We start from the raw sequence: 21,477 nt of genomic DNA, 5'->3' as shown, positions 1-21,477 counted from the left end.
CAAGAAATGTAAGCGGTTAAATATGTTGTTAAAAGGTCACTAATCATTGTGTCAAAGTTAAATTTCTGTAATGCTTTCCTATGAAAAGATATACTCAAAAATCTGCAAAACTGTGAGGGGTGTATTCACTTTCGTGATATACTGTACTTTTTATTTACATTACAAGCCTGTATTATTGTGGTGAAAATAAGACTTTCCATGTGTTTAACTTTGTAATTGTGTTACAAATATAGCCTACTTCTAGCTCGTCTTGGAAAAGTAGAAATCCACTCGCGGACCACCTGAGCTCTGTCGCGGACCACCAGTGGTCCCCGGACCACACTTTGAGAAACACTGCCTTACAGAGTGGGGAGTTTGGAAGACAACCCATGTTGCGTATCCATCTAAACAGCAAATAAAAATTCACGTCAGGCTTGTTCGAATTTCAGAATTGAATTGAGGATGACCCCGAAATTCCAATTCAAGTCTTGAATTTGAATTGAAATTCCAAACAGGAAGTGGAATTGCAATTCGAATTGGAATCGCAGGAAATAGAATTGAAATTCAAAGAAATTACATAATACAAACACTAGGTGGTGCTGTACATTAAATTCAAAGAAATTCAAAGTAATGACATAATAGGAACACTAGATGGTGATGTATATTTATGTGTCTATTCCCAATACTGCAAGGTGGGTGGGAAGAGTGAATTACCAGTACAACTGTGCCCTTAAGTCACCTGTTGGGCTGCTTTCTAGTAGTGCTTTAGGTATGATTTGGGTTGGCCATTGTCAGACTTTCAGGTTTTTCCATATTGAGAATACTATATCCTCCTCTTTTTGTTGTAGACGTCTTAGCAGTGGTGTAGGCTACGTAGAGTGCAGGTACTATACACAGTATACCCACCTGAAAATTACAGGGATTTCAGTATACCCACCTAAAATTGATTAATTCAATATTTAGAATAGCACAAATATACAGTGTACCCACCACAAAGAATGCTCAAATATACAGTATACCCACCACAAAAAGTAGACTACACCACTGCCTCTTAGTAGTATGTTCATGCAGTCTTGTTTAGTTAAAAAAAAGAAGAGCAAAAGGGAAAGTCATCAGGAGGCCTTGCGTAACACTAATTATTACATACACAATTGTTGAAAATCACAATGGGGCCTATGTGGTTTAAAAATATGTTCTTATCATTGTTGTATCACTTTGAGTGTTGAATACATTGCTAGTTAAACGGGCACTAGGTAGGATGACGTCATTTGTGCGGTGCCCGCGGCATGCCTGTCTCAAAATCTACACCGTAATGAAAAAATGCTGTTCAAATAAACTCGCTGTGAGACTGTTTTTCATCATGGAATGCCAGCAGTTGATACAAATCTGAATACAATATGTGAAGCAATGTTTTCAAATGAAAAGTGTTTCCCACGACACTCCTTTGGACCGCGCTGCCAAAAGTTGCATGTGGGGTTTTCTGACAGCGCACCCTCGAAGTGGTCGCGAGAGGCATCGTTCACTTACTAATGACTCGCACAAGCATCGACTGACTCGGGACCGTGATTAATTAAACTTTTAATCCTACCTGGAGCCCCTTTCATTACCATTGTTGTATTTTATTATGATGGAACCAAAAAGCTTTCATACAAATATGGTTGTGTATTTTCTGTCTTTTTGATGCACTGTAGTATTGAGTATATGGTATTTAATACATGCTGTTATGTTGTACCTTCCCTGTAACGTAATCATGATACAGAAAGCACAATGTTATAGTATCACAATCACTGTGTGCGGAGTGACCATTAAGGGTTGTGGGTGTGTTCTGACTGTCACACCAACGAGCCTGGCTCTTTGGTGTAGAGGTCAGAGTCTCTGTTTACCACCCAGAAGATCCGGGTTCAACTCCTCACTGGGCAACTCTACTCCCCTTCACTACAAATGGTGTCAGAAGTGGGATGGCTACTGTGAGACCATCAGAAGCGTACCCATTGTGTGTGATTTGTAATTCCATGTGAGGGAACTCCAGGATTAGGGACCCCAGTGATGGGTGAAGCATTGATGATGGGGCAAGCATGATGGGCAGTTGTGTGAGGGACACCATGAGTGTGTCAAGCACACGGGTGCGCTTCCCAAAGGGGAAGGCAATGTGATGGAGTAACCATCACAAGGGTTGTGGGTGTGTTCTGACTGTCACACCAACGACCGTGGCCAGAGCCATCTAATAACAGAGTTGCGCAAACCGGGGACCAGGAAGTCGGTTGGTGATGTGATTCGCGTAGATTAAAATGTTTCTTAACAGTAAACTTCTGTTCGTTGGAAACTAACACAGAACCATCACATACCAAACAAAGATTAAGTACAAACAAATTACATGACCTTTACCACATTTTCTGTGTTATACCGCCACCTCCTGGAACTAAGTAACTTCTAATAGAACTAAAGTCAATGGGGATTTCCATGTTAACTCTCCGTGAGGCTCCATGAGAGCCGCCATTGCTGTGGAAAGATTGGTCCATAGAGGTCTATGGGAGTGGCGTAACTCTGTTATTAGATGGCTCTGACCGTGGCTCTTGAGTGTAGCGTTCAGAGCCCCAGTTTACTACCCCAGATGGTGCGGGTTCGAGTCCTGGCTGGGCAACTCTACTCCCCTTCGCTACACACTAACATGTGGTGAGGATGAATTTCTCTGAATTGCAACCCAATTTCAATTCCATTTACAGTAATTCAAATTCAATTCAACCTCAATTCAACATCCTGTAGGGGTAGAGTATATTCAAATTCAACTCTAATTCCAATTCCTGAATTTTGTACAATCCTGGTTCACGTCTTCTTCATTTCTTCAGATTTGTGCATTTTCAGACCCCGACGGTACAGTTGCTGCGTAAACGAAAGACACTTCCAACAAAATATTGTGTTGTTTTCATTTGCAATCATAATTTTGTTGGTTTCACTCGTAATCATTCTCGTATAAATGGCATTCAAAAATTGAAGATGAGAAGCCACTTTTTTGTCTTCAGTTTTGATCGTCAAACTCAATATACATACCATCGCCTTAATCTTAACACATTGACTACCAAATCACGGGAAAACCCGTTTTTACTTCCCATGCGTTGACTCCCAAAACTGGAAAACCCGATTTTGAGTTTCTATTGCATATTTCATAACTAGACACGTCAATGCTTATTGTTTGTGATTTTGGGAGCTCTCTGATAAGTAGAACAGACATAGATGACAGTCAAAAGTTTGTGTCATCATCTGAACATTTTAATCACAACACCAGGATCGGTGCCAACCCAAGAATATTTTTCATAACTGTATGGAACTGTTGGTCTGCGTCGGTTACGTCACTGTTGCGCCCTTCCCCCTCTCTGTGTAGCCTACACCTTGCCAAGTGTCTGCGATGCTGTCATCTTTATAAACACAAGGATCGTGTTTGTATGTTGTTTCCTTAGTGCTACAGTAGGCTACAGTCTGCTTCCACTCTATGGCGCTTTATAGTATGCTTCACATAATAATTAGCGTACAGAAGACAACACTTTCACTTCGACTAAACACACCTGGGGAATAATGCAAACCTTGGCCAGATCGTACTGCCCTACACATTGTGAACTGTGATTGGATTATTACCTTTACCTCAGATTTGATCGGCAACCAGATAAGTTGGATTCCTCATTTTGTTCTTTTATTACCCCCATGATGAAATTTGAGGCTGTAGTGAACAGGAGAAGCTGGCTGCTACTGTCGGTGAAGCTAGCATTGCTATGTAAACAGTAGCACGCATGCATGGCACAGCACAATCAGCTGTTTCCCCACACAAGGATCCGAGACATTAACGCATCCGATTAACGGATTTTGTTGTTGACGTTGGACTAAATGCCTTTAGTGACGTGTTTTTGAATATGTTTTGCCTACTGCGTGTGGTGGTGTGACTACGACCCGTTTCGTGCGGTGTGTGCAAAGATTAGTTGTGCAGGAACAGACTGTACACAAGGAACTGAAACGTACTTCCGGAGGCGAAAATGTGTTTGGTTGGTTGATACATTTGGAGGGGGAGGTGGCAGAGCAGGAGAGATGTATCTAGTACACCAATACTCATGCAAGATTCTGAAGCGGCGCATGATTGACAAAAGCCTCAATATGAAAACCCCATGCTGCTAGATTGAGAAGATGGTTGCACTGCCTAGAAAGCGCTTCTGTTCACTATCCAACTGTGGGAACTGTGATTGACAATGCGAGTTAGAGCATGCAGGCAAGATGCTGACTTGCTCATCATGCGTGGAATACTTCAATTAGATCGTGCAGCCAAGCGAGAGAAAGGGAGACTAAAGGAAAATCTGTGTGTTTGTGGACCCTGCATGCATTTCTGTTCAAAGTGTTCAGGGCGACTGCTTAACAGAGAGCACGCTGATTGATGTCGTCAGCAAAATTAGGATAAACATCTTCCTGAAATCAGTTTTTGGAACTTGGGCTGTCTGTGCACCTAATAGTAAATTTGATTCCATTTTCTTTCTTTCTGTGTCAGTTTATTCTTATTTTGTGCTGCGGCGTCTCCATTTTAACAGCTTGTTAGTTACTTATCTATGGATGGGCCTTTGCTAATTATTAAACAATAACCCAACCATAATCCTGAAGTTAAATTAATTTGTTGTTTTTCATTTTCATGTCAATGTTAAACTTCTGTTTTCATGGGAAAGTAAAATAAATAAAGGTCAATAAATTATTATTTTAAACCAAAGTCTGCATTCTTGTTAAATCATTTCCTGTAGTAGAGCTGTCCTTATCACATTCTCCACCAAGTCTCAATTGCCTTTGTCCTGAAGTTACTTTTTTGAGCTGAACTTTGGACTCACTCAGTATGGCTTTGGGCCTTCAGTGTTTGCTCTAGACAGACAGCAGAATGTCATTAATTGCTGTTATTGTTATTGTGTGTTAATGTTTTTGGCCCTTGCACAGCATGTAATCTCTAGTAGAAGATTGTGGTGATCAGTCCATAGACCAGCATTGTTTATGAGTGGTAGGGCAAGTAGAAAGGAGTGAGTTCACCTTAGGTGAACTGAAGATTAGGGAAGCCGACAGAAGGGGACAAACGGGCCAGCTGTCCCGGGTGCTCATTACATTGTATGTATTGGTTGGGGGGGCCCTTCAGATTACTTTGTCCCAGGCCTGGCCAAAGCTGTCAGCGGCCCTGACTGGGATGTATCGTCTCGCCCACTGACGGCAGGAATATGGCGTGACATAATGCGTCCAGAATGCACTGCACAACTGGGTTGCTATGGGAATAAATGGGATGTTACATAACTTGTTTAAAAAGGCTCGTTCACACAAACACAGCCAAAGAAAAGAACTGGTGGAGGGAATTGGGGACTTGTAAATGTTTATGCACGGCACTTTCACCCCAATATCTAGTTTTTAGACGCTTTCATTTTCTCTTATTGTAATTGCAGTTTAAGAAACTCAGTTACACATTGGCATGCCATCAATGAAGCTTAGATTATCAGAGGATAAATTGCTCAAATCAGGAAGCCTTTTGCAGATACATTTTTTCACAGTTGTATACTTCACCCCTGATTTTCACTGTATTTCAATGCATTGCACTGCATTTCACACAGTTGGCATCAACAATAATGTCATATTGATCATGACATTCATGATGAAAATTGAAGAAAAGCCATCAGTATTTTAATTAAATTAATTGTTAGTGCATGCCTCTTTCCATAGGCCTGCACAGATAGGGACGAGGTGGTGGTAAAGCACCTGCCCCTTTGCCCAACTGAACAAAACATGCCCTTTTTGAAAATAGATTTTTTTTTTTTTTTAATTGTCACAATGCACTGCGGTCCATGCTGACATAATCACTACATACATCTACAAATGTTTGACAATCAAAGGCATGTGACGATAATGCCTAGATACAATAGGCCTACTATATTGCCTCTAGAGCCTGGTAAGGCTGCCGCAAGTTCCACATGTGCCCACACCACCAGATACAAGGAAACAAGGATTTGTATTTGTCATATACATAGAGAGACTTTCGTGTTTAAATTAATGGCTGGTGCAAAAAACTGTGCTGAAGAAGTGTGTGTAGTGTGTGTGTGTGTTCAGTCGGATCATTAGGAGTTTAATAAACAAAAGGCTTCAGGAAAAAAAATCCTTCTTATGGGTGTGTAGCCTCCTAAAAATAGCCTTTGTTTACTTTTCAATGAATCAAAATGTATTTGTAGCACAATATCCCAACTAGACAGGTGAATCAAAGTGCTTTGCATTCACACACACACACACACCCACGCACACACACACATATACAGCATGCTGGAGCGGTAGCATTAGGAATAGAAATGCTGGACTTCTTGTATTGACAGGCTATTGAGAAAAGCTGGGTCTGTTGTAGGCACAGAACTGGAGGCTCTCACTACCAGGGCTTGACATTAACTTGTTTGCTTGCCGGCCACTGTGGCTAGTTGCTTTCCCAAGTCACAAGCCATCCAGCTATTCTACTGGCCACTCATTTTATTTTCATTTTTTTATCATGACGCTGTACATCTAACCTCAGAAGATACAGTGCTTAAAGCAAGAAGATGAGTGCATGGGTTTCTACATGGAAATAAAACAAACAAATAGAAACTTGAACTTAAATGCAAACACTTGATACACAAGGGGCAAAGTGCAGAATATACACTATTCTGATATGTCATACCATAGAATAAGCTTGGTTCTACCTGCCAAATTGGCTAGTGACACTGAAAGTGTTACCAGCCACAGCCAAGTTTTACCAGCATTTGGCCGGTTTGCAGGTGCCAGTGTCAAGCCCTGCTCACTACCAAAGCTGAGAAGAGGACACTGAGCAGGCTCGACTCTATAATGGACAACTACAATCACCCCTTGCACCCAGTCTTTGCTAACCAGTGATGATTGTTTATGCTGCAAATCTATATATAAAGAGATATAATAAAAATGAGAAAGCTGCTTGTACCAACACTTCACACTGTCTATAATGCAATGTCGCTTGCAACCAATCAAACAGGTAGACTACTTGCAACAGATGGCAATTAGCAGAGTTCAGTGTAAAATATTTAGAAACCTCTTTCCCCGGCCCTGCCGTGGCCAACCAGTAGGGTACTTGCCTGCCATGCGGCTGACCCGGGTTCGAATCCCAGCCCGGGTCCTTTGCTGACCCCTGTCCGTCTCTCTCCCCATTCGCTGACCCCTGCATGTATCTCTCTCCCCATTCGCTTCCTGTCCACCTCTCAGACTGTCCTATCAAATAAAGTAAAAAAAAATCTTAAAAAAAAAAAAAAAAAGAAACCTCCTTCCCAAAGTCTCATAGACTTTCAGTAGCACTGAGCTACCGTGCTGGACCTTTAGCTCAGGAAGAGAAGGTGAGGTCTGCTTACAGAGAGAGAGAGAGAGGTTCCATTGGCCCATTGTTTCCTGGTTCTATTATGGCCCCCCTTAGGCAGACATAAGCCCCCTTTCGACTAGGCCTGTTAGAACGGGGCTGCGCATTGCTGGGGCGTGGTTTCGTTTTCTTTTTGCATTTACTCCACCCATACACACCCATCATCAGCTCAAACAGGGCTCAAACAGGGGCGATTATAGAATCGCGAAAGACGTGGTTCGAGGCGTGCGGAGCTGAGTTCCACTAGGCTACATGTTGCCTGTGTTAGGATTTATGTGCAAACACCTATCCCCACCCACGCACTTTAAAAATCAACATCGCTTTTCTGTCGGCAGTTTTTCAGTAGACTAGATAGGAAATTGGTCAAGCAATTATCATGTTCTCTAAAGTAACTCCAGTCTGGCCAAGGAGTTGTCAAGGAATTATTTTTGTGCTGCTGGCATTCATCGACCGATTGAAAATCAAACAAACAAAAAATGTTGCTTTTTTTCATGAAGCTCCACGCCTCCTCGGGCTTTCACGGGAGAAATACAGTAGGCTATGAACACGCACCATGCAAAAAAAGTCTTCACAATGCACACTAATCTGTTGGCTAGCATTAAATTAATTCCTTTTCATTGCACATCTTTTCATACGCGAGGTCTCCGTAGGACAGGTTGCTTTTGTTCTGTGTTAATAAACTTTAGGTATTTTTTTCTGGCCGTGTGGTTTACGGATTGCTTCCTCATTCGCGAGCCTCTACAAATCACGACTGTCTTTATGCTTTTAATAAGTATGGCAACAGAGCATGAAAACTGCAATGGATTGGAAGTAGTTTTGATAACTCAATTGGATGCGCTGCAACAGAAGGGAAACGGGGCGACCAATATGCAACTGAATATGCCGACAAGAGGACAGAGCGCATTATAAGTGTGCACGCTGTGAAATTATGGTAAACATCAACAAGAGGACAGAGCGCATTAGAAGTTTTCACGCTGTGAAAGTAGGCTATGGTAAACATCTCACCGAATGTAGTTTTGGATGACGGAATGTCTTCTATCCAAGTAGCCTATTTGCTTCCGAATTGCAAATGCACTTTGGCAATATGCAACGGAGGGAATTATAGTAGGCTATACAGTTACCACGGCTAAAATACAGTCCAACCTCAATATCCAATTGCCTACAATCACAAGACTAATGGGTAATGAGTAACTGGTATTGTTTGGAGGAGGAGGACTCATTTTCCTGTGTTATTTACCATGGCGTGAAAGCCTGGTCATTACTCACGTGCCCACTCAGGGCGACTGCGACTGCGACTGCTCAACTGTACCTAGGCTACTGTACCGAACTCTGCTAGATGGAAACGTGGGCCAAACCAGTACCATTAGCCCCCCGCCGACTCTCATGCATATTTATAAAGCCCGCACCAGAACGCGGAACCCTATGGAAAAGAGGCTATAGGCAGACTGTGACTAAGGACTGTTCTATTCATTGTAGGAGCATTATGACACGCCCCTTTAGGCAGACCGGAACCTGGTCACGTTAGGTGCCCATAGAAACCTATTATATTGGCATATCTCTATAGAATATCTCTGGTGGCTGCCTTCAATATAGGCCTAAAATGTAGGGGGAAATCCTGGTTTGTGTTCGTATTAGGGCCCTCAGGGGGATGTGTACGGCCCTCGGATGAATTTGAAGTGGCCCCTCAAATGAAAAAGGTTCCCCACCACTGATCTAGGTGGTGCACACGTATTGAAAAAAGTATTAGTGCAAATGCCTATAACTGTAGACTAACCTGTTACTGGTCAATTCCAATGGTTCAGCACTGCAAGTGGAACTCATTGCACTGCAAGCATGCATTTCTGTCATGCACTGATATTTCACAGAAGTTGTGTTCTGTCAGGATTTTTCTCCTTTCACTGCAGTTTAAGCTCACCTGGGTGCTCCATGCAGGGAAGCCTATGGACATGCTTGGGGGGAAAAAAGAAATGCCAATTGGAGTTTTTTACGACACATTTGCAGAGTGAGAAATAAAATGTGTGGAGTTGGAGAGTGGGAAAAGGTCAAAATGAGTGTGTCTCACTCTCAGAGGACAACGGTGCTATTTGTCACTTACACTTTGCATGTAGTGGAATGATAAAGGGGTCATCAACTCTGTACTTGCACGAAAAAAGTTATTTAATATAAGGGTTCAGCAATCTGACTGCTTGAGGGTAAAAACGTATGTTCTTAGTCTTTCAGTCCGTGCATGTCCTGCAGTGGTGCCAGGGGCGTAGCACCAAATTTGGGGCCCTAGGAACAACTTCTTTCATGGGCCCCCCTACTCACCCCCCCTCCCCCCCACAACCCCCGCACAAACGCGCGACTAATATTGTCATCCTCCTTGCCTTCCTCTAGGCCTATCTTCCTCCCCTTCACTTGAATTATCCTCATTTTCAATCATATGATAGCCTATCACAGAACAGACATAATGTCCTTATTTTTCACATCACCAGTTGTGAAAAGTCTGCTATCATATTCATAGAGATGACTTTTAATCACTTCATCACTATGGTGTGAGGGGGAGGAGAGAGACTGGTAAATCTCTCTTCACAATGCATTTAGCCTAATATTTCGTGCACTAAGGAGACATGAGACATTGATATAGAACTGAACTTTCTTCAATATGCATCCCTGAACAGAAACACACGCGCTCGCGCACACATTCATTCACCTGCACTGGCCCGCTGCACGCACCCGCACGTCATTAACGTTAGTTGTTTTTTGGGAGAGCAAGGAATAGAGAATCAGCTGTGATTTACTGGCAGAAGCTTACTATGGAATGTCGCTTAAAATAGGCTGGAACAAAAGTATCGCTGTTTGGATTTGATGCCGTTATTCTCAACCTTTTAAAGTCAGGGCACCCCGAACCTAGTCACATCATTATTTATTAGGCTACTGCATAGGCTATAGTTTCAGATTTAAATTGGCCAGTAACTATTTCACAGTAGCCTACCTTAAATAGGGTAATTGTCATGAGCATAGGTAGGTAGGCTACTCTGCCTATCTTTTGTATTGCGCTTTGCGCAGATTAGAATGGCGTCAGCAGCATTCAAAACGCAGACTGGTGCCCCGTCAAAATCTCGTCATTAATTTACCACACTTCAGCTACAACGGACATTGTCAGGTGGCCAGGGAAAGTAACCAGAGATTTCCTATTGAGAGTGTTGAGACCGCAAAATGAAAGCAGAATGACGGTTCAGGACTGACAGCTCGCACCGCCACCTTGACATTGGCAACTGATGAACATGACGTTGATTAATATCGTTACGAGGACATAATCAATCTGCAAATGTGATGCACCCGATTGAGAAACTGCTTTTCCTCAACATTAGGATATTAGGCTAGCTAAAATAGGCTCACTTTCTCTCAAGTTCGCACAACTTGCATCTGCTGTGACAGGGGGCATCTTCACGTTTGTGACATTTTCTTGATTCATTTTACAAATTAGCTTTGCTATTTGGATATTTGAACCAACATCGACCCTATGTTGGTTTTGTGACTTGTTATGAATATATCAAAGACAAAAATGGGTTCAATAGACTATCACAATTATAGCCAAAAAATGTTTGGCTATAATATTTTTTTAAATCTGACTCCGGCTATCACAGTAGGGTACACGGAATGGGAATGAGATAACCAGTTAGCCTACTGTAGGCGGTAATTTTGACATTTGGGCTCACCTTTCTTGCAAGAAATCAGCAGCAGTTGCTTCATCTGGTTTCCCCTGTCTCTCTTGCCTTTCTATTCTTTTTGTGAAAGCCTGGTGTTTTAGACATCTTTCATTGCTAACCGGCTGCTGCGTTTAATGCCTATAATGAAGTGAGTGAGTGTTGATTACGCATATTGTGCAATCAAAAGTCCGCGAGAGGGCGGACTAAACCAATGCGTACTGATTGGGGGTGTTTGATATATATTGTAGCCTATTTGCAGGCTAGTATATCCAATTTAACAGATGTATTTCCAGAGAACATTTGAATTACATAAATTACCAACATGTATTGACATTATTGTAAAAATAATGTTTAAAAAAGCAAAACAAGAAGAACATTTTCCATAGGGGCCCCCCGGTGGGCCCCCCAGGTGGGCTGGGCCCTGAGAATGAGTCGGGGTTTTCCCCCCCTGTTCCACGCCGCTGAGTGGTGCACAAGCGCCTGTCTGAGCTTAGCAGGATGAAGATGCTGTAGTGATGAGATGAGAGGCATGCTGCATGAGTGGCATAGCCCATATCCTTAGCCTCCTTACCTCTGTATTTAATAACACATGGGATATCAAGTCAGATTCTTAACGGTGACTTCGGGTAGGGTTGGGCAAGAACAACTAGCCCAAGCTAAAATGTATTGTTGCTGCAGCTTACACTTGTTGTGATGGAACTTGTATAAAGCATAGCCTACCTTATTCCTACAGGCAGCGCAACAGCTGACATCACGACCGTTGTTTCTGTGTAAAAAGCGCCGTATGCTGTAAACATAGAACAGTGTTTGTTGGTCCAGCAGGCAGAGCAGGAGAGGGTGAAAACGTGAGGCGCACACAAGTTTGTCCGTGAAACCGCTAGGAAAAAGTTGTTCGTTGCAGTCTTGGATCGTTTGGGCATTGAACAATGACACTGTTGTTTCGCCTTTTGGAGTTGCTTGATATCAAATCATTTTTACTTTGTCTTTTCGTGTTTCTTCTGGTGTTTGACTACATAAAGACTAAACCACCTAATAATTTTCCTCCGGGGCTATGGTCATTGCCTTTTATAGGCGACTTGCATCATATTGACGCCAACAAGATGCACCTGCAGTTTCAAAAGGTACGTGTGACTAGTTTGTCTGTCTGGCTCTGAGCTAGGCCTATACCTTTATGTTTATGATGACGAAACAGCTGTGCGTCAAGCGTGGTAAGCTGTCCGCAGCTATGTGATGGCCAAGAGCCAAAAGTTGTCCAGTCGACTGGTTGGTCTCAATACGATCTAGCCTACCTCTAGTTATTATTTCCAAGTTGCAGAGCAGGCCTAGATCATTTTACCTACCGGCAAATATTAGGGGAAACACATTTGGCTTTATTCTGAGGTAAATTATGAATGTTATGGAACTCCGTTGCAACTGCATGTAAATCGGGCGCGGGGCAAGGGGCCAAAGCCAAGGGGTAAAGGGGGAAAAGGCAAACCAATGCTGTCCCTGCCCCGTCTGGCTTTTGTAACAGTGCAGAGTTTGGATTTGTTTGTTTTATATAGAGATGATATAAAACCCGGAGGATCCGGTTGGAGAGCCGGGTCAAGACCTCATCCGAACAGACCGGATGGCTGGCGTGCATTGATCCGCCAAAGGCGGGTCAGACGGCATTTCATTAATATGTCAACAAAATGGCAGTTACAGCGCGAGAAATTGTGAAACCGGACTGTATCCTCTTTAGTTGACTACAACAGCCAATCTCTAATCTCCCTACTATGCTGTTCAGTCACGAACACTCACTGAGTAAAACTGAACCAACTCCCGCCTCGTCATTCATCGAGCCCGTTTGATCCGTCCAGCCTGTTGTGGCCAATTGAGTCGCGGATCCACACTCCCTATGTGTGTGCTTCTGACTCTTTTGAGGTCTACATTTCTAAATGTTAACAATGCTCTGCCAACGCTTTAACATCTCAGTATGTAGGCTACTCTTAGGGAAATTATAGTCTACAGACGTGACTCTACTATCACTCACTGCGTTACAGCGTACCGTCCTTTAAAGACACTGCTGTCACTCCCCTCGTCCGAGTCACTCAGCAGCAGCGCCCTCGGCGACTCGGTGAGACGAATCCTGACTGAGTTGTTGGTAGCAGCGAATCCCCTACGGATCGGATCATCGCTTAAGTTTCGTTGTTGCCAAGAGTGTGCGAGTCGCAAGGCAACTCGGCAGCGGAAGCGAGTGGTCATCTGCTGCTCGCCTCCTGACTGTCCCTGCTCAACTACACTTCTGCTCCCAAATATTTGACTTTTAGTCTTCTTAAATACAAACACACACACATTATTTATTGCAAAATCAGGAACATGCCGTTTCACTGCTGCCAAAGGCTGTTTGAGTTGTGGTTGCATGTTTAGTGAGGAGACCCAGGTGGGTCGGATCGCAGCATGAGTTTAGGAACTGTGACATTCATAAAGTGAGTTTTGTTGATCAAATTGTCTTACTCTTTGATTTATCAACGTGAATTAATAAATGGAACAACAAAGGTGAGGCGCATAGCTACTTAACGAAAGAAACGTTTTAAAAAATACATTATTATTATTTATTTTTATTTATTTTAAATAAGTGATCCGTGTGATCCGAGTGATCCGTCTAATCCGGATACCCTCCTTGGAATGATCCAATCAATCCGGACGCCTCAAAGAGTCGAGTTAAGCACCTCTAGTTTTATAGTGTAACCGGCAGCCTGTTGGCTGCTCTTGGCCACCGTAGTAGTCCCTTGCTGACACACCCCCCTGGTTAGCATGCCGGTAGCTACTCAATCAACTTTTCATTCATAAAAAGGGTCACTCACCAGCAGGTAAACACAAGCTCTGGTTCGTCTGACTTGTCATCCCCGCGCTCACTGTGCTCGCTGCCCGAGGTATGTGCTGTATTAACTGTACTCTGTAACTGATTGTGTTAAACTTAGTGATCGGTGTAAGAACCTAATGTAATGTTTTAAAATAGGTGTTGTGCTGTGGACCTAGACCTATGTCCGGTTAGGTGCACTACTCGCGTACCGCAGTTATTTGAAGACTTTGTAAACATGCACTTAAAACAAAATGTAATGTAAATGCTGTCATCATGATCAATTTGTTCTCTGTTCCCGAGGTTTTGTCCAGAGAACGCCAGGAGCGCCCTGGCACTGGCGATCGCTGGCGACTGGAACTTGGAAGTATGTTTCATTACATTTTATGATCACATGCATTTGAAAGCAATGCGTTTTGAATTGTCTATTTGTTTGTGGCTGGCGTGTAACAGTGTCTTGTTTGTGAGTAGGCATTGCTGTGACGGCCGGAGACGCCGGACGCAATTGGTTAATCCTCATTCGAGGCCTAGAGGTAAAGCTTGCTGTGTGTGTGTGTGTGTGGTTGAACATCTGTAAATAGTGTTTACTGCTTGTAGCGTCGCATGATTTGTTTAACGGTGAAATCTTAAAATAACCTGCATGGCTTGTTTAAAGTGTGTGTGTGATTTCCTGAAATTATTGCATGATGTGTGTTATGGCGTTTCTTAACCTTTTTATTGCATGATTTGCATGATGGTGTGTATGAAATAGTATTGCATGCTTAGCATCAGTAAATATTGTTGATAGGTGAACCTTCCCATGTCCATGCAGCTTATGTTTTCCTTTTGTCTTGGCAGAGCGATTGCCACTGCTGCTCTGTTAGACCTTTTTGTACACCCAGTTGTTGCCCTTTTTGTTGTTTTAAATTTGAGTCATTCATTTTGATTTCTTTTCAGTTTTGTTTAATAATGCTCGTATTGAATCTGTTTTCTTTCTGTTTTCAATAAATAATTACCATTTGATTATTCACCTGAATTCACGTCTCTGCTCTTACTTGCTTACCTGTGTGTGGGAAACCCTCTTGCTAAAACCTGGTCTAAGAACCATTGTTCAACAAGTATATCTGGTGGTGCAAGGCCACCAGTGGCGTAGTCGTTATAATACTTAAATCTCCAACCTACCCTCGGTTACAATAGTTAATAAAGACACAAGTTAAAATGCCACGAGGGAACATCACTATCTTTGAAAAAACTGCAGCTGTGCATCTTCCCTCACTACTTCCACACTACCTGTCCATTAAGAATGTTGAACATAATAAGCGGGACGGTAGAAATACTCTGGTGTTAGACAAAATGTCCAACCGTAGGCCTATCTCTTTCATTTCGTGAAGTTTTCGTGGTTGGGCAACGAAACGCTGCCTATTCATTTGAATTGCCCGACTGCTGCCTAGCGACCCACTAGCTTGACGCCCTTTCGGTACCGTCACATGGTAATCAAACATTTCAAACAAGCAATTTAGGTTTAGGGTTAAGGTTAGGGTTAAGGTTAGGGTTAGGGTTAGGTTTAGGGTTAAGTAGGGTTAGGGTTAGGTTTAGGTTTAGGTTTAGGGTTAAGGTAAGGGTTAGGGTTAGGTTTAGGGTCGTATGACATAAGGCGTAAGTAGTGTATCAGCAGTGTTCTGTCAGCACCCCCTCCCCGCCCCTGCAGACGCTTGGATAACCATAGCAGCAGTGGGGCAATTCAAATGAATAGGCAGCGAAAAATGGCCAATAACGTGAATGCACCACGAAAAAGTTATTTATTTCGTGAATACTTCACGAAATGGCAGAGATAGGGCTCAAATGTCACAACGTTGATCCAACCAGCTCAGAATGCAACGCTTGACCAGGCATCTGCCACGAGGATTTGTCTTTACTATGGGGGACAAAATGATAATAGCCTACTGGAAATGACCACAATACAAATATGTGGCATAGGCCTACATAAATAAATGGACTAAAAATGCAATAAAGGAAGGAAATTGAAATATATGTAACACTTAAACTAGACGTGAATGGGAAAGAAGACATTTTTATTTGCTTCTATGTATTTACAATTTCTACCTGAATTACCGGTACTTTCCATGTTAATTCATATGTCCATTTCTGATAACTGTCTATTTTAGTTTTTACTAATGCATTGTTAATTTTATGATAAGGCCAGATGCAAAATCCTCTAAATGCAATTGTAATGAGTTTGCACGAAAATGTGCTTTACTTTTTTAAAAATCATTTTGTAAATTTAAAAATGAGTCCTCATGATTTGTTTGGACTTGACTTCTTGTTCTTGATAAAATATGTGGCTTTAGAGAGAAATACATCTGAACTCTTCATATCAAATTCAACTAGGCTTTGATTTATTGAATTATCATACATATTATTGTTATATTATTGTATTGCTGTGTCTCTTTACTCTAGGGATTTTGTCTCTTGCAGTTTGCAAAAAAAATCGGACCCATCTTCAGCGTAAAAATGTATGGACCAAGGGTTGCCATTTTCAATGGGCATAAACTTGTTCGAGAGGCATATCAATCAGATAACTTTACTGATCGTCCAGTTATACCAATATTTGCTGATACTGTTGGAGAAAAAGGTGATTTTTTTTCTAACTCAGCAGAGAGCGGAAAGCAGTTGACACCATAATGATTACAGAATATACTCAGAAAATAGAATATTTCATTATGTCACTTTCCATAGGGTTTATTGCGTCCAATGGATATGCTTGGAAGCAACAAAGGAGATTTGCTCTTCACACTCTGAAAAATTTTGGATTGGGCAAAAAAAGCCTTGAACCGTCTATCCTTCAGGAAGCCAGGTGTCTAAACGAAGCATTCCTAAATGAACAAGGTACCGGTAACAACAATTGCCACTCCACACATAAACCTAAGTGTACAACAATTAAGATATTGCTCCGGCAGTGTGTTGTCCAACTGCTACATCAGTGTTTCGAAGCCACTTGTCCTTAGTCTTTTGTCATGTCATAAGTGCAAATTAACTCATGTCCTTCCTCTATCCCAATGTGTCCATACATTTTCCAGACATTTTTTTAATCGTTATATTTTCCCACGTACCCCCCTGCAGTGTGCTTACGTACCCCAAGTGGTACATATATCCCTATTTGGGAACCACAGTGCCAAGAAAGAGCCTTTTTATCTCCTAATCACAAGATAACTTACTTAAAGGGACACTGTGTGAGATTTTTAGTTGTTTATTTCTAGAATTCATGCTGCTCATTAGCTAATGTTACCTTTTTCATGAATACTTACCACCAGCATCAAATTCTAAGTTTTCATTATGACTGGAAAAATTGCACTTTTCATACATGAAAAGGGGGATCTTCTCCATAGTCCGCCATTTTGGATTTCCAAAAATAGCAATTTTTAGCTGCAAAAATGACTGTACTTGGACCATACTAGAAAATGTTTGTTTAATACTTAGTAAACTTTCATATAAAGATCAAATTTGGCAATAGGCAGCCAGCAATTTCAATAAGCAGCATAGTTGCAGTACCTTTTTTGACCATTTCCTGCACAGTGTCCCTTTTAAATTATTAAATTTGGAGAGAATGGCACGAGCCACATGGAGGATGAAAACAGCCTTCCATATACTGTTGTGTGAGTTTGAGGACCTTTTTATACTGTGACGTTTCCAGGTAAACATTTTGACCCACAAAATATCATGAACAATGCCGTGTCCAACATCATCTGTGTACTGGTGTTTGGGGAGCGTTTTGAGTAGACTGATGATGACTTCCAATCCCTCCTGAAGGACATGAACGAACTTTTATATCTAGAGGGAGGATTCTGGGCCCAGGTAATTATTTTGATGGCCACACTAATTACACATAGCCAGATATTGCAGGGCCCAGAGAAAGAGGAGGGGTCTGATGCTAATGCTGCCCGTTTACTTCCAGTGATTATGCTAAGCTATGCTAATAATTCTGATCCAATAAATCTGAGTACTGAAAACACTGAGAAGAAAATGATATGCACATTCATGAATAATGCTTGGAAATACTGCAAATATGTGAAAATCAAAAAAGGGTGGACTGTTCTTTAAAGGTGAATTCCGGCCACAGTTGTATTGCTCATACCTTGACGTGTCAGTACCAGAGGACATGGATATTTTTTGTTCTGCCCTTTCCGAGATCCTAGTCTAATAATAGGGGCTTGTTTTTTACATGCAGTGCTTGACATATCCAATATACTGCTAATATATGTAATATACAGTATCTAATATACTGTACTCCAAATATTATCCCAAAAAAGTCAGTGTCATGTAGTAGAGTAGAGTAGAGTATCATTTGTTGATCCCAGGGGGAAATTATATAATGTATATAATGTTGTAACGTGTCTGATGTTGCATCATTTTGGGATGAAATGTTGAGTATTTGGACATTTCAAACACTACCATGCTACCAGTGGTGTAGTCTACTTTTTTGAGGTGAGTATACTGTATATTTGAGCATTTTTTGAAGTGGGTATACTGTATATATTTGTGCTATTCAAAACAACGGATCAATCAATTTTAAGTGGGTACACCGAAATCCCTGAAATTTAGAAGTGGGTATACTCCGTATACCTGCGTTCTACGTAGACTACACCACTGCATGCTACCATTTAACAGGCCAAAAGGGTTGAAAAAAATGCCCTGATGTACTGACAAGCTAAGCTAAGCGTGAGCAATACAACTGTCTGTTGAACTAAAAGTTGTCCGGAATTCTCCTTTAATTTGGAAGAACATTTTGTGGTAAGCTAAATGATTGGCACTGTGCACAGTGTGCTAAGCCCCCCACATATTTGTATGCACATGGAGACCCAGGTTCGAGTTCGGCCTGGCCCTGACCCTAGTCTCTCTCCCACTCTCTTCCCGTCATACTCTTGGCTGTCCTTTAAGCAATAAAGACACAAAAGCCTAAAGGAAAAAACCCTAAATGTGATTGTGATAGTTGTTTGCTCACTGTGCTTCCATAACCATTTATTCCTGTTTCCATAGCTGTACAACATGTTCCCATGGCTTATGCGCAGAGTACCGGGTCCACACAAGAAAATATTTTCCCTGACGCGCAAACTCACAGTCTTTGTCAATAAAAAAATTGACGAGCATCAAGCAGACTTTGAGCCATCTAACCCTAGGGACTATATCGATTGTTTTCTTGATGAAATGGAAAAGGTGGGTTGAGTTACCTTGGAGAAATACTTGACCTTTTGTAGACATGCAGTACAGTAGATACACAGTACAGATACATAAACATATGCTGTGTATATAGAAGCACAACAACCCAAACGACATTTATAGATGCCCAATCTAATTTCATTTGGTTTTCTGCAGTGGAAAGAGGACAAAGAGGCAGAATTTACTCTGGAGAACTTGTGCTACTGCACCATGGACTTATTTATAGCTGGATCTGAGACCACGTCCACCACCTTGTACTGGGGACTGCTGTTCATTATCAACTATCCTGACATTCAGCGTGAGGAAAACAGACGTTCCAATGAAATTTAATGAACATTTGTTGAAGTTGTAAAACTCTTGGTCATTTGTAAACTACTTTAATGGCAACATTGTTGCTCCATGTTCAGGAAAGGTGCAGGAGGAGATAGACCGAGTGGTGGGATCCTCAAGACAGCCTTCTGTGGCCGACCGGGAGAACATGCCTTACACGGATGCTGTGATCCACGAAACTCAGAGATTCGGCAACATCGTTCCTTTGAATTTGGGCAGGAGGACCACCAAAGACACCCAAGTTGGAGATTACGCCATACCTAAGGTGGCTTTTTTTTGTCTGTGCACTACATTTTCATTATATTTTAGTGGTGTTAAACTCAAACCCTTGGGCCTGAATTTGACATCCCTGGTCTATATAGTCATAATAATAATGATGGTTCATCGACTTACTATGAACTATGGGATTCACAGGGCACAGTAGCGATTGGCACCCTGACTTCCATTTTGTTTGACGAGACTGAGTGGGAGACCCCTCACACCTTCAACCCAGGTCACTTCTTGGACGCAGAAGGAAAGTTCAGTAGAAGGGAGGCCTTCCTACCATTCTCTCTGGGTGTGTATGTAGTGATATCCTGCTATCCCATTGATTGTTGAAGCAGAGATTGGAAGGGGATTGTTGGTGCTACTACCCTATGGATTACATTACACCTGGCCAGACCTGTCCATTGTGGACACACCACACAAATCAATGTGTTTCCACTTCAGGCCATTTCCCGCCAAAAAGACATAATGATAAATACAACTGTATTTGCACAAAATGCTTCATTCCTTTATTTAACTCGAAATCACTCTAATTCTCTTTGGACATGAATTGTTGTCAGCATATTTTATGTCTGCATTAATGTAAATATCATCATTTTTCCTCCTCCAGGGAAAAGAGTGTGTTTGGGAGAGCAACTGGCTAGAATGGAGCTATTCCTGTTCTTCACTAGCCTAGAAATCTAGACGCCCCTAGCGACCGCAAATTGAATTTGCTCCCGGGGGCACAGCTTTTTGCTGTACGGGTCTGGCTGCGCTAGGCTAGTTCTTCACCTCTCTGCTGCAGCGATTCACCTTCTCACCACCAGATGGCGTGGAGCCCAGTTTGAACTACAGACTTGGCATCACTCACAGCCCCCAACCTTACCAGCTCTGTGCTGTTTCTCGCTAACCTGAATGTAATTCCTAATGCCAAATTGCATAATACTGTAACTGAATGTTAGAGCATCCATATAACTGGAGATACACAAAACATGATTATGTGTGTGATGAATAAGCCAATACCAGGGGTACTCAACTAGAAACTGAAAAGGTAAACTCGCCCAATTTTCAATGTTTCCAGGGTCTGAAAAAGTCACTACGGACCGATGCCGTAGTCTCCCTCGCTGGCCACACCGGCCTCTTGTTTGCTCACTGAGTTGTCATTGTGATGATACTTAATTTGGCTTCACAGAAATATACCTACAGATTGCATGGCAGAGAAATCTCGTTGATACACAATGAAAATAAAATAATAATAATTTTCATTCATGTATTATATGCAGAGGGATTTTGTCTGGGTCTGGATGACATTGTGTTTGGGTCCGCATCCGGACCCGAGTCCGCCACTTGAGTATGTCTGGCCTATACTATGCAAAGGTATTACATACCTTTCAGTATGCAATACTAAGGCAGGGATGTCAGACAGGCCGTCTGCAGTGTCCTTACATTTGGTCTGTAACATTTGTAACATTTGTGTGGGCCCAGGCTAGTGTAAGAGAGCATTAGTCATATCTACTCATACAACTGAAAATGTGAAGTTACATTTGAACTAAAGTAGATGATGGAAGTAGGTCTAAATGCTTGTGAATTTGGCTAGCGTAAGTATTAATTTCAGTCCATTTCCAATTAAATTCAAATCTGTCCATTCTTTTGCAGAGTTTAGCGAGGGCCTGCACACCTTGGAAGGTTTTTATAGCAGGTGCAGCTTTTTCAAGTACCACACATAGTTTTGATTTTGTAGAGGAAGAGTACAACACTGCTTCGTGTTATTTTTGGCTTGCTGATGCTTCGACTTTAAGCCTTTGTCAGAGTCTCCA

General features: G+C 42.0%; 1 pseudogene; it reads left to right on the top strand.

Moving 5' to 3' along the window:
- Positions 1-13,972: 13,972 nt before the first annotated feature.
- LOC134450398 (cytochrome P450 2J2-like) lies at positions 13,973-20,874 on the top strand (annotated as a pseudogene).
- The last annotated feature ends 603 nt before the right edge of the window (positions 20,875-21,477 follow it).

This window comes from Engraulis encrasicolus, chromosome 6, assembly GCF_034702125.1.
Source record: "Engraulis encrasicolus isolate BLACKSEA-1 chromosome 6, IST_EnEncr_1.0, whole genome shotgun sequence".
Classification (NCBI taxonomy): domain Eukaryota; kingdom Metazoa; phylum Chordata; class Actinopteri; order Clupeiformes; family Engraulidae; genus Engraulis; species Engraulis encrasicolus.
Note: the sequence above shows the minus strand (reverse complement) of the source record. Positions and strands in the feature narration are given on the sequence as shown.